This window comes from Egretta garzetta, unplaced genomic scaffold (genome assembly GCF_000687185.1).
Source record: "Egretta garzetta isolate BGI_Z169 unplaced genomic scaffold, ASM68718v1 scaffold256, whole genome shotgun sequence".
Lineage (NCBI taxonomy): Eukaryota > Metazoa > Chordata > Aves > Pelecaniformes > Ardeidae > Egretta > Egretta garzetta.
In genome coordinates, this window is record NW_009260073.1 from 225,808 (window position 1) to 239,702 (window position 13,895).

The following is a 13,895-nucleotide window of genomic DNA, read 5'->3' on the forward strand; positions in this document are numbered from 1 at the left end:
GCTTAACTTAGCAGGGAAACAGGAGGCTTTAAAACCCAACAGGCAGACTTCCCCACATCACTCCAGTCTCTGGCCTTCTGGGAGAAAGGCAGAGGCACCTTCTGCTCTGAGACTAATAGCTCACAGGGAGGAAGGAGACTACTGTCTTCTCCTTCCACACAAACCCCAGAGTCCATATTGACATTTTTTCTGGGCTGGTTAGTGCAGTACTTCAGAATGAAAGCAAAAATGAATATTTGAGAGAATATCTATATTCTTCTTGCTTGGTGAAAAATACTAGGGTAACCTCATTTGTAGAATTAATTCTGCAGAAGATCTCCTTGCCAGTGCTATCAGCTAACCCAAAATAATGTATTTTACTGTTCTTCAGGACAAGCTGCACTTTTCTTCATGAGTTTGCCTCAGTTTTAGCAGCACTGCTGCTTATCTTTCTGTTTTATCTTGCCTGTCACCATTTCACTTTCAGACTGCTGCCCTTAAAATAACTATCATTCAGGTTTACAACTGTAAATTTTAAATGGATTATAGCAGAGGGGTAAAAGAAAATCCCTGTATCTGAGGCCTTTCCAACCACTTGAGGCTCTGGACTGCTTAGAGAAGGGAGAAACTTGCACCAAGCAGAGATTAACCTTTCTTTGCTTTGTATTTCTAAGCTCTTTGTGTTCTCGATTGAAAATATTCCCTTTGAAGGCTTTCCCTCATGAAAGGGATTATTGCTTGCCTGAGAAATAATAATTAGCTGATAATTTAGACTGAAAATAAACCAGTAGCCCATCATTCATAGCCCAGCAGAGAAACTGGGCTTTTACTGTCTTCTGTATGGTAAAAAAATGCTGCATTCTAATAGTCATTATTCCCTTGGGAAAGGCCATACGAAGGTGACATTTTATCTGGAGACACCCTCAGTGTGAGATGGAAACTGAGGTTGCCTCCTTACTCCTTTTTGCTACCCAGATAAAGCTTTCCAAGAATAGTCCCTTCACGGTTTCCTCCTACAGAGGCATTTCCCTAGCAAGAGGAAGCAACTGAAAGCAGAGATCCAAGCAGTGAAGGAGCTAAACAAAACTTAAAATATCAGTGGAAGACACTATCCCTTTCAATGCACCACCACCAGGTGTTTTAGTCTTCAAGGCATAAGAGTTTGAGAACAATATGATTAGCTGCTGGGCAATCTATCTACAGGGACTCATGTCAAAGAACGTTAGGATCAGGGAAATACCGGTTGAAGCCAATTCAAACTGTCCAAGGCAAACTGCATCTTGACAATCCTAAGTATTATGGGAAAAAGAATTACAGTCCACAACCCTTTTTGTTTTCCTGATTTAGTATGAAGCCAAATCATCTGAAATAGTGCAATATCTTTAATGTAGAACCTTTGTTACTAAAAAATGTCTTCTGGACATTTTACTCAGATTTTTTTTTTGTTGATCCCTTTGTGATCTGTATAGCCAGCACAGTCTTAGTGCAAGAGGCTACTCACAAAATTATGTCTGGTGTCATAGTTCTCATGACGAAAGCTGGGAAAGCATAAGAGCTGTATGGGATGTGAACAGGGTTTTTTTTACAGAAAGTGAAGGAAAGAGGAGATGAGACAGTGTCCTGCTCTTTCTGTTTAAAGTGACCAGAAAAGGTAGAGACTGGTGTCTACGCCTTCTCCTTCCCAGACAAGAGTGCCTCAACAGGAAAAGTAGAGGCAGAAATTAGTTTTGTGTCTCTCTGCATGGACTTGAGAAAGAGCTAAAACAGTATAACCAGGAAGGTTATACAAAGAAGCCTGTGAAAGTTTACAAATAGGGTAGCATTGTGGTTTTACTCAGCAGGCAGCTGAACACCACACACAGCTGCTCACTCATTCCCCACCACCCCTCAGTGGGCTGAGGCAAAGACAGTTTAATAAAACAGCAGAGGGAAAATAATAAATAAAAGAAAAGTTAAAAGAAGATACAAAACAAGTGATGCACAATGCAATTGCTCACCACCCTCCAACCAATGTCCAGCCAGTTCCCAAGCAGCAGTCACTGCCCCCCAGCCACCTCCCCCCCAGTTTATATACTGAGCATGACGTCATATGGTATGATGGCAAGTTGGGGTCAGCTGTCCTGGCTGTGCCTCCTCCCAGCTTCTTGTGCACCTGGCAGAGCAGGGGAAGCTGAGAAGTCCTTGACTACTGCACTACTTAGCAACAACTAAACCAGCAATGTGTTATCAACAGTATTCTCATACTAAATCCAAACCACAGCACTATGTCAGCTACTAGGAAGAGAAATAACTCTATCCCAGCTGCAACCAGGACAGGTAGGAAGGTTTTCTGAGACTATGCCAAGGAGGAACAGAGAAAGCTATGCTAGGAGAAATATGAGGTAAGAATTGGTCGTAGAAGGAGAGAATGAGTATTTCAGGATCCAAAGGTTAGAACTTAGGGAAGATGCTTCTTATACCTTAAGGGACAGTGAGTAGTTGCTTTAAATTGTTGGATAAAGGATACAAACTAAACCTGACAGCTGAACTCTTCAAATCTTCTCTGGGGAGAGGTGAAGGATTTTGCAGAGAAATTTCATGGGAAATGTTTCAATTGTTTGCTTTCAACTCCTGGGAAGGAAGGGAAAGAAAGCAAGGAAGGGAAGGAAGAGAAGGGAGGAAGGAAGGGGGAGAGAAGTCAAAATATCTTCAGAGCTCCCTCATTAAAAAATAAACTAGTCTCAAAAATTTCACTGTTGATGAATTTTAGTTATTTTGAATATAGATCTGTCTTTCTGTCTTGTTTAGAAATATCATATGAAGTAAAAAGCCACTATCAAATATGACTTTTTATTATTTGTAAGTTTTCATCTCAGTGTTTGATAAGAATCTCACTAATTTCAGTTATAGATGGTGCTAGTAGGTCTACATAGCACGCAGACCCTCAAACTACTGCTGACATAGCAAACACCAGAACTAGAAGTAGGATGGTTGCTCTACATTAAAGCTAATTAGACTGTAGCAGTGTGGCAATGTGACTGTGATGTTCATGGGACAGCAGCTGCTCACTGTGTTCAGAGAAGGGGTACCCACTCATGCCCTCCCCTGGGGGATCTCTGCTCCCACAGTCCCGCACACCACGTGAAGGTGCACAGAGGACCATGGAAAGGTCATTTGAAGAAAGCGATACAAGACCAAGAGTTGGACTTACTTGAAAACACCAGTAGCAATAGGTTTTGCTACTAGGAAGGTTTTTCTGTCAATGACACGTGAGGAAGCAGCCCTTCATCAAAGCAGGAGAAAGGGATGCCAGAGCCTATAATTTATACCAATTTTCTTAACAATTAGGGAATACACTAGAAGATTAACTGCGTAAACACTGCTTAAAAAGTTACTAGGTCTCACTGTTTAAAAATGTTTTCTTTATTTATAGTGCATACAAAGTTGCATTTATCAACAGGATTCTGAATAGACTCCTGAAAGCAATGGAGTTCAATGACTGCCTAACTCTAAACTCAGGACTCAGAAGCCGTATCCAATATCTTCTACTTCAAAGCTGTGAGGAGTCGAGGAAATGAAGTTCTGGCCTGACTTGAAGCACAGAGATATTTGAGGTATAGGAAAGAAGGTTGTACATTTATTCTTTCTGATTCAGTTCAGAAGTAAAGACTAACTACATGGCTTGTTTATAAGATGGACTCCTTAACTTTCTTTGTAGTAATACCACAATACATTTTTTCCCAGAAAGTCTCTATCTTCTATTTGCTTTTTCCTTAGAAATAACATATTTTTCTTTTTCATGGTGGCAATGCCTTAAAGGTATACTCACTGTGTCTAGGACAGCTGGACAAATCAGTTTAATGAAGGAGGCAGTTGCTTAAGAAGGATGCTTTAAGGAGATAAAATCCATAGTCAGTGAATAACATGGGTAAACAACTGGTGAGGACTGTCTTTCATTTCAGACTGAAACAGCACATATTGCTGAACAGTTTATGTTCTTTTAGGTATTGCTTTCCAGAATGTGGAGATGTTGCTCTAATCAGCAGCATCTGGGGATATTGAGGAGATTCCATGAGATTGTCTGGTATGACCTACTGAATATCATGAAGTGGCACAGAAGCCAGAAACCATGAGTCTGACTACATCAGGCTTTCAAAAGGGTGTCTGTTCTTGACTTAAAACTCAGAAAATGGAGATGTTACAATTTAGCTTGGTAATGTAGAAAAAATGTCAGTTTTTCTTGCTGTTTTTTCATTGTAGCTTGTTTTCTCTGTGAATGCTGCAGTTTAGAGTACCAGTCACTGTATTTGTAACGTTTGTGTCTAAAGAATTAATGAACCTGTGAGTAGCCAATACCTTCTACCTAGAAGGGAACTTGACATTTTACTTCATTATATAATGTAATCCTCTTTATGATAATCCAAAAAAGCTCCCTTTCTCAGAGGCACATTTCTTTGGGCTTTCAATTTTATTTGAAACTCTTCATGTTCCCTGAGAGCTCTTCAATGCTGAAGATGGGTACAATATTCTATTATCAGCTTAATCAGTGGTCTAGTTGAGAGGAAACCTCTAGTTCCAGTATTTTAATTAACCTTGTATATTCACATGGGACCAATTCTTTCCTTCTGAATTGCCTCCCAATACTTTAAAAACTCCTGTTCATGTTATACTTTTATGTTCAGACTTAAATTGGAGTGGAGCTCTTACCAGAACTTAGAGGAGGGTAAGGAAGAAGCCCTTCATCTGGAGATACGGTCTAAGGCTTATGGTACCAAAATGTTTATTAACTGCATGTTCTGCAACATGCCTACAGTGGAAAAGCACTTCCTCAAAACAGTGAACATTTGGCTCCCTCAGGTTTTCTTCTAAGTCTAACAGCAGGCTGTAGTTTTTCCATGAATACAGATTATTTTATATTCTGTGTTTTACCTGTTTTATAAACTGTATTGAACATTTGAATTATAGGCTGAGAAGTATAGCACAGAGTTGGGTTGGTGCATCAACTATGTTTTCTTGTTTTATTGACAACTACAATGGAAATGCAGCAAAGACTTCTAGAAGAATTTGAAGGTTCAGTTATTTTTGCGTGGCAAATACTGTAAACAGCATATATAATCTTGATGTCAGTGTTAATTTCCTGGTATTCTCTCCACTACTTGATGCTGTTCTCAGAACTTAAGACCTGTATGTGCTTCCTCCTGAAGGTGTTTCCTTCCAGCACAGCTGTGTTCCATTGCGACAGTGAAACTGTGACTGAGGAAGAGGATTTGCCCGTGTATACAAAGGAGGCAGTGTTCAGACACTGAACACAGATTCGGAAATAGATTCATATAATAAAACAGAATGAAAATGGAGAAGATAATTTTCAAAACACTAAGTAAAAATTGTTTCTATATAATTTTCTTCATCAGTTTATCATGCACCAATAGGGGCTGCTGAAACTAACCAAGTAATTGCTTTGCACCGTGCAGAAAGGGGAGCGATTAATGATGAATGGAAAAAATCTCAGATCCAGGAAGTTCAAAATTACTTAAATACACTGAAGTAGCGTAAAATATAAATGTGAACGCTACTAACATACACATACAATGCAGAGTCTTTTCATTGCTGTTTCCATTGTGTGTTGTAGATTTTATTTTTTATTTTCCTATTCTTAAAATCTAGTGGAAGTATTGTGGCATATGTTTTACTGTGAATGGAATACTATATCCATATCTGTGGTTGACCTCAAGAAAGAAAGACAATACTTTGACTCTAGTAGGTTTCCTTGCAGAATGCCCAAAGCTTGTTAGTAACCCATCGACCATTAAATGTATTTTTAATTTTTAGTTTTGAATGCTATTGAAATAAAATAAAATGTCAGGAGGCTACCTGGAGTAACCACTTGCCATTTTGTGTCTCTTACAGCTGTCTGTCTTTGAACAGTTTCCCATGCTGTTCTGTAGGAAGAGTTTTCTTGCTCTGAGCTATAATTTCAATATCTTTTAACTTTGCATGTTGACTTGTAGTAACCTATAAACTCACTTTATTCTCTGGAAGAAGTTAGCAGATCATTCTGCCCTTAGTCCAGAAAGGTCGTCTTCTCAACATATGACATATCTTTGACAAGGCATTCCACATTAGTTGTTTCAGGTTTTAGGAGCTTCTGTCATGAGTAGCTGCACAAGGTTCCCAGTGCTTTGTCTCTGCTAATAATCCATTCTTGAGGAAGAACTTCTGGCTGGAGATAAGGCATGAGTTCGGCCCTGAAATATGGCTCTTCCTGCAATGCTCTGTGTGTGTATCTTCTTATACCCCTTCTGGGGCTGAGGTAGATGTGAAATGGACAAATCACAGATTTAACAGGGATTTCTCCTTAGGAGGAAGTTATTGAAGCCTGACAACTCCTGCTGTGTAGATAGCTGATAACAGTTGTGTTAGCATCTTTTAGTGACATTCCTACATGAAACGTAGGCTTCTTGCAGAGATTTTCACAAATGTTTTCAAAACTTGAGAGCCCATGGATCTGTCTTCATGGATTCTGTTGTAGAATTTACAGCAGGGCTAAGTTGGAAGTGATTTAGTTAAATCAGCTTTAAAAATGACAACTTACTCTCCCCCACATCTCGTCTCCAAACAGCAGAGCCTTTGGAGGCTGTTCACTGTTGGCTGCTCAGAAATGCATGTGCCTCTGTGGAGAGCTAAGCTCATCTAGAATTACCAGCTCTTGTTTGGAGCTGCGCTTCTAGGCATTAATTTAGCCTAAGCCTGGTGCAGGAACATCTGTAGAAGTAATTAGAAAGCCGCAATCCATTGTGTAAAGCATCATCTGAGTTTGGCCTTTGGCTTGAACAGAAGATCATAAATAATGGAGTCAGGGAGAACTGTTTTGGATCTTATGGGCTTTGCTTTGAACTCAAATTGAATCACAGCTTCTTTGGAGGATCTAGATGGTTTTTTTTAATTCCTCTGTTCACAGAATAAACAGACAAATGAAAATATGGAAATATAATAGAAATATTAAGCAAGTAAGTCTCCCTTTGTAATTGAAACTGTGGGGTTTGGATGGTCTTATGTGCAGTCCTGCTGGATACTACCAAGAGGTTTGAGCTAAGTCTTGATGACATTATAGATTTTTTTTCTGACTTGATTGTTTAAACCTTCAGGAAAGTAAAGTTCATTAAAGACATACCTGAAGGGAAAGAATCTCAATTGCTGTTGAGGCTTCGCTTTGGCAAGACAGTTTAAGAAATCCTACTGAAACACTTTCTTAACAAATAATTTTTTTAATTCCAGTAGTAGAAGATCTGTTTGTCAGAGACAAAGCAGGTTACAGCTTCTTGGGACTGCCTCTACTTCGTAGCCAGGATGGGTGAGTCATACTTTTATTGAGTTACTCTCTGGTCACCAAAAGATGTTTCTAAGCCAGAGTACCATCCAGAAGGGATTTGGTATGTGTCCTACCCTGTTCTTTAGGCTGTGCTAGAATAACAAGCTTGCTCTTTCTGAGGTAGAGAGAAGAACATTCTGCACATCTGGAAACTGGAACGTTAGAGAATTGCTGTAATCCTATTATGGAGACATCTCACACTAGCAGATTGTTCCCATATGTCTGTCAGGAGTTTTTATAAGACTGAAGCAAGAAACAAAACAAAACACAGAAATTTAGGCCTGGCGACATTTACACAAGTGAATCAAGCTGTGAGGATATTGCTTTGGAAAACGCTGGCTCTTGTCATTGCAACATGGCCAGACTCTGTTATTGATCAGCAGAACAGCCTTCCTGACATGATATTTCTGGTACTTGTATTGTGGAAATGCTAGTAAGCCCCTCTGAAATGTTTTTCTTTTGCTGTGATGAAGTATCTGGTTATTCTTGGATGGCAGGTAAAATGACCCCCTCAGTTTCTAGCACCTCTGAAAAAAATGATTGTTTCTCTGGTGGATTAGTCTTGACCAGCAGCTAAATTGTCACCCATCTGCTTGTTCACTTTCCCCTCCTCAGCCAGACAAGGTGGGGGAAATAGGAAGAAAAGGGGTGAGAAAACTTATGGGCCAAGATAAAGACAAAGGAGATCCCTTACCAATTAACATCACAGGCAAAACAGAGTAGATTCCAGGAAAATTAATTTATTGCAGATTGAAATAAATGTTTAATTACTGATTTAGTTAGGGAGAAACAAAAAGACAAACATTAAAACAACGCCTTTCCTCCCCTCTTTCCCAGTTTCAACCTCACTTCTTCACTCCAGACTCCTCTGTTACCCCATCAAGTGGTAACAGAGGAGGGTGAGGAGTGGGTGGTTACCATCAGGTAACAGTGGTTCCTCTTTGCAGGTCCTTCCTCTTCACATTTTTCCTCTGCTCTGGCTTGGGGTCTCCATGGGCTGCAGTTCTTAAGGAGTATCTGCTGTGCCATGGAGCACCTCCTCCTTCTCATCCTCTTATGGCCTTGGTGTTCCCACTGCTGTTTCTCACTATTTTGTTCCCTCCTCTACTTCCTGTGTGGTGTTTTCTGCCCTTTTAAAAATACATTTTTACAGAGATGCCACCACTTTGTCTGATGGGCTCAACTGTGTCCTGTGGTGAGTCCCTTGGACCCTGGTCAGTGCACAATGGGCAATCTTGCACAAATTCCTAGCTATGCCTGAAATTTACTTTGGAGAAGTAAGCTTTGTGAAAGTGTTTTGCAATATGAAACATTCTATTTTTTACTATGAAACAGTTATGGGAGAAATATAATATGGCATGACTGCACTGAGAAGACCACTCTCCATCTTGAAGTCCTCCAGGACCCAAGGATGGTTGTAGAAACCATTCCTTATTAGAGGAGGCCAAAATTCAGTCATTCATCTTCTTGAATGAGAATTGCAGTCTAAAAACATTGTTGATCACAATATAGCTCATCTTCGCTGAGTCTTAGTGTACTACCATTGATTTAAATCTGTGATGAATTACAAATTCTGCAAGTAAACCTTAAAGTTGAGAGGTAATTTCTGACAGTCAGTAAGTTACATCCCTCTGGTCAACTCATATATGTTTTTCATACTATTAAATTATTCTAACTGCCTGAGTAAAGTAAAGCTGCTGCTAACAAAACCTTGAAATGGAGTCTAGTAACAAACTAAATTTTCCTTTGGCAAGAGGAGTACTATTTATATCAGCTAAATAGTTTTGCAGACCACATTGTTTTGATTTGTTCCTGTAGATGCATGGTACTCATCCTGTTTTATCCAAGGATAACATCTTTCATGAGACCATTTCAAAGTCCTAGCCCTCTTGATAATGTTTGCTAGTATTATTAAAATGTGAAAGCAAAATCACTGCTGTCCAGAGTACCCCAACAGGGAAAGGCCAGACTGTTGATCAGCCTGATGTAGAGACATGTTGACAGCAGAATATTTATTTACCATTTCTAATTCCTAGGCTGGCCCCAAAAGTGTCATTTGTTTTTAGCAGTGATTCAAGCTGACATTTGCATCGCATCACATTACATTAAGCAGCGTTGTGATCTGGAGGAATACTGATCTATGTAGGTAGACTAGACAATTTAAAATAGGAGGTCCAAATGAAAAACATGGTTAAGAAAAGGCCTTTGAGGTTTAGCACAGCTGCTGCAGGAGGGATGAATGGAATTTGATCTATAAAGACTGAAATATATCATTTCAGAAAGATAAGTGGTCTCATCAACTTAACCAGGGCCCAGAGCTACTTCCTGAGGTGCTTATGTTGATTAAATCTGCCTGAGAGTTTTTTCCATGCATTCAAAATGGTTATTTCCTAAAACCCTCTACAACTGCAGTTACAAAAAAAGGTCTCAAATGAACCAGCACCCTTTTTTTGTAGTTCACTATGCCTTTTTCTCAGCCATAAAACTGATCTAAACCAAAAATACTACCCATTAAGCTCCCAGCTGACCTCTATCCAGACTTCCATATTCTGATTTCCATTTGTCTCAACAATCTAGTAAAGATGAAAATCTGGGGGTTTTTTCCCCTCCAAAATCTTTTTCTTTTCTTTCTAACGAAGCTTGCTGCCTTCCAGCTGGTGTTATCATGGGACAGGTCCCCTTTTTTCATTTTCCCCTCTGTCTGCCCTTGAATAGATATTTAAAAGGCTCTGGCATGAGCTATGTGGACTCTGACGTAATGCTATTTAGCAGTTCATGTTACTCAATGGTACAAATATGCTTAGATGCTCAGAAATATGTGGAAGTTTGGAGAGTTGACCTAGGAAACAAAGATCCAGCTTAGCTCAGTACACAAATGTTAATATTCAGCAACTGTTTAAAGATGGACTAAATCTGCCCCTTCAGAGGTCTGTATTTAGGATTATGTCAGATAAACAGGAAGAAGCACTACACACACATGTATCAAAACTCTTGTGACAAACTGAGGAACAAAATAATAGGCTTTCTACCTCTTGTAGACCTTCACTTGATGACGATGCTACAGGGATGGGTGAACAAAAGACAGTGAGGTTTTTTTTCCTTTCTAGCTGCTGCTGTCACCATCTCTGATCATCACAACACCACTAGACCTTCATCAACCTCATTCTGACCAAAAAAGTCAGAGAGGTATTTCCACAGCTGAACTTAACAATACTAGATTTGAATGTGTAATATGGATTCCTTCTTTTCTCTTCCTCTCTTCTGTTTCCTTTTCCTTCCCTAGCCACATTTATTTTTTTATCTCTGTCTCCATTTGCTTTCTGCTGACTATCTGGCTGGCAGACTAAGACAGGATTTCTTTAACAAAAATTCTTTACTCTTCTGATGAGAAAGGTGGCAACAAGAACTGTCTCAAATGTCCTCACACTGGCACAAGTTTTCCAGATCTTGGCAAGGCTAATGGGATCAGGGGCCAGACATTGTAAAGGATTAAGATTCCTGAAGCAGGATTCATGCAGACATTTAGTGTTGAAATCCAAAACTGTGACCTCAAATTGTATCTCCTTAATCTTGGACCTGTCTGAAATCACCAAGACTTAATTTCTGTCAGTACAAAATCAATTCTTAGAGTGATGATGTATGTGTGTAGCTCCACAAATCTTGTTCCCAGATATATTTTCCAAAACCAGAATGTCAAAGGACCACAGTATTTCAGCACAGTAGAAAGGTGCCTTGTCTGTTTTTCACATCTGGTTCTGTTGCTCTGACCTGTTTATAAAAAGCCATCAGATAATACTGGCCACTCCTATATAAGAAAGGGGCTTCAGGGAACACTTGATGATACTGCAGATTCCTAAAACTACATTTCTTTTTCAGGAGGTTTAATTTATGCTGATGTGAGAGTCTTAGGTATTAAAGGGAACAAGAATAGAGGAAGGACTCTGAAAAATAGTGATGAAAGTGTTCTTTTCAGCCCATTTTAAATGCCTTGACCAGGTCAGCATACTAGGCTTGCAACCTGGTCTGTTTGTTCCTGATGTTTTTGCTGTTCAGTTACCCCTGCCACTCCCCATAGTGCCCACTCTGTTGCTGACTTAGGACTGCAAAGCAAGTCTTCAAACTGCAGCTCTAATAACTGAGCTTTTATTTTGGGATATTGTCACCTGAAACTTGCTGGTATGGTGAAGCTCAGTCAGGCAGTTTAAAGAGTGTTTCTGACTGAGATAAGAAGAGCTGTATTTAATTCCCCTCAGCTGTGAACTCCCTTTGCCTGTCACAAGTTTAGGAGGGCAAAAGTATTCTCTCTCTCTCTGATTACGCAGGAGCATCCTTGCTACATCTGAGCATCAGTCAAAGACCAATTGCTTCCACACAGACTCATTTATAAATGACTATGTACCAGCACACAGATAAAGACAGCTGATAGAAAAAAAAGAGAACAGATGCCATTTAAATGCATATTTCTGCGTGTATGCTTGTTTAAAATAATGATTAGACGATGATAAGTATTAGAACGACAATGGTATTGGTAAGTAATAATCTCAGGCAGTAAAATCCCTCTCATGCCAATAAGGTACCATGAAAAAACTGGAAAAGAAGAATGGTTAACAGCATGATACAAGTAAAAAAAAAAAAGCTTTCTTAGACATTGTTAGCTCAAACTAAAACCTGACTGAAAGAGGAAGAAGGATCTTTATTTGGCAAATGACAATAGAAAAGAATTAATCTTCATTAAAGTAGAGACTTCAGTTAAAGCTTGGACCTTGATTTCAAATTATGTGGCAAATTATTGCCAGAAATTCACTGTAGGAATAGGCAATGGTAAAGTGCTAATGAAAACTTTTGAAAGACCCTATTAATTCAAAAATTTGGAAAAGCAGTTAGAGAAAATATGTAAATTCTATATTAAAGTTCAGATTAAAGGAAATAGATTAATGTGTGGGGGTTTTTTTAATAGACTTGCATTTCCTGCAAAGAAACTCATTCTTTGTAGAAACTGTGTGCCATAAATGAAAGAACATTTTCACCAATAGAGCCTGGATTTCAGACCCTTAGTGAAATGGTCAACACTTTGACATTGTCTCTTGATGGGGTTGAAATCAGTAACTGGGCAGTAAGTACTGCTTCTTCACTGAATCTGATGATGGGGGGCCAGACTGTGTTCAAAGCTGATCAGGGATTTGGCCAGTTGACTCTGTCCTGTAGTGAATAAGGTGATTTGTCATTGCTCCATGTGACTCTCAGCACTTCTACTTGGAATGTCTTCATCAGAGAAGCATGGGACTTTCTACACTATAGCTCTGATTTCTTTCTAATAAGTGCTTTTATGTTGCTGCCTATTTAGAACTTCTCTGTGCTTTGTATATGTGTAACCTGAGTAAGAAAGTGGCAATGTGAAAAAAAAAAAAAGAAAGAAAAAAGTCCTGTAAAATTGTGTATGCTTCATTGGTAACTGTAGAATAAAGAAATAAAACTGTAAGAAGATGAATTTGTGATTTTTTACTATCTACTAGTTGTTATACAAATGTCTTCTAAATTTACTTTAAAACAAGAATAGAGCTTTTGCTTTTTATTAAGGCAAATGTTTTGTCTGCAAATGTTTCTAACTTCAGTACATTTTTTTTTCCCCATGACATTTGCAAAGAGGAAGTGGTAGACTTAATAATAAGCTCAATTAATTCATCATAGTTGAAATTACATGATATAACACCTTGCAACTAAGAAATCTAGTTAAAAAAAAAAAAAAAAGCTTTTCCGTATTTTTATAACATTCTCCTGAAGAAATAGATGAAAAATAAAAGAATGAGCAAAATGCATTTGGTATGTGGCAAGTATGCTGTGGTACTTACATTGTGAAATTAAATCAGCTCTTATTCTCCTACATAATCTTACTTGAAATTCAGATGCTTAACAAGATGATCAGGAAAAAAAAGAGTAACACAGATTAATACCTGTCACTCTACGCATGTTCCATAAACAGTGGTTACTGGGCAGCTGAGTGAGCAGTAAAAACATTTTCTTCAGAAATACCACTAGGTAGGATGCCTTTAAAGATCTACCCATATTACTGCAAGACCAGTGCAACTGAGAGCTGTCCTTAGATGTTATGACAGCATTTTATAAAGTGGACTTTTGGGTGGAAGAAGCTCCTCAGCTTCACTGGCAAACTGTTGTGATGGCTGTAAATAAGCAAATGGTGGTAACAGAGAGAGAGAGAGGTTACCCTAATGAGTCTGCAGGACAGGCTCATCAGCACAACAGAGCAAAGGCAATCCCCATCAGCGGGCATCAGCTGGAATTCAACAGGGATGTTCAAGAAGTAAATGTTATGTTCTGCCCAAAATAATTATGGCCACTGCACAATGATCTTTTACAGAGCACACATTCACGTTTCAAGATAGTGGTGGGAAAAATCAAATAGCTAATATATCTAATAAAAGGAAAGGTTTTCTAAAATTCAGGTCACGCAGTTTAACTTGCTTCCTACGCAATCAGTTCTTTTTCTTTTGATTGCTTACTTCTGCACCAATGGCTTATATCAACTAAATTTTAATCTTCAGTGTCATTC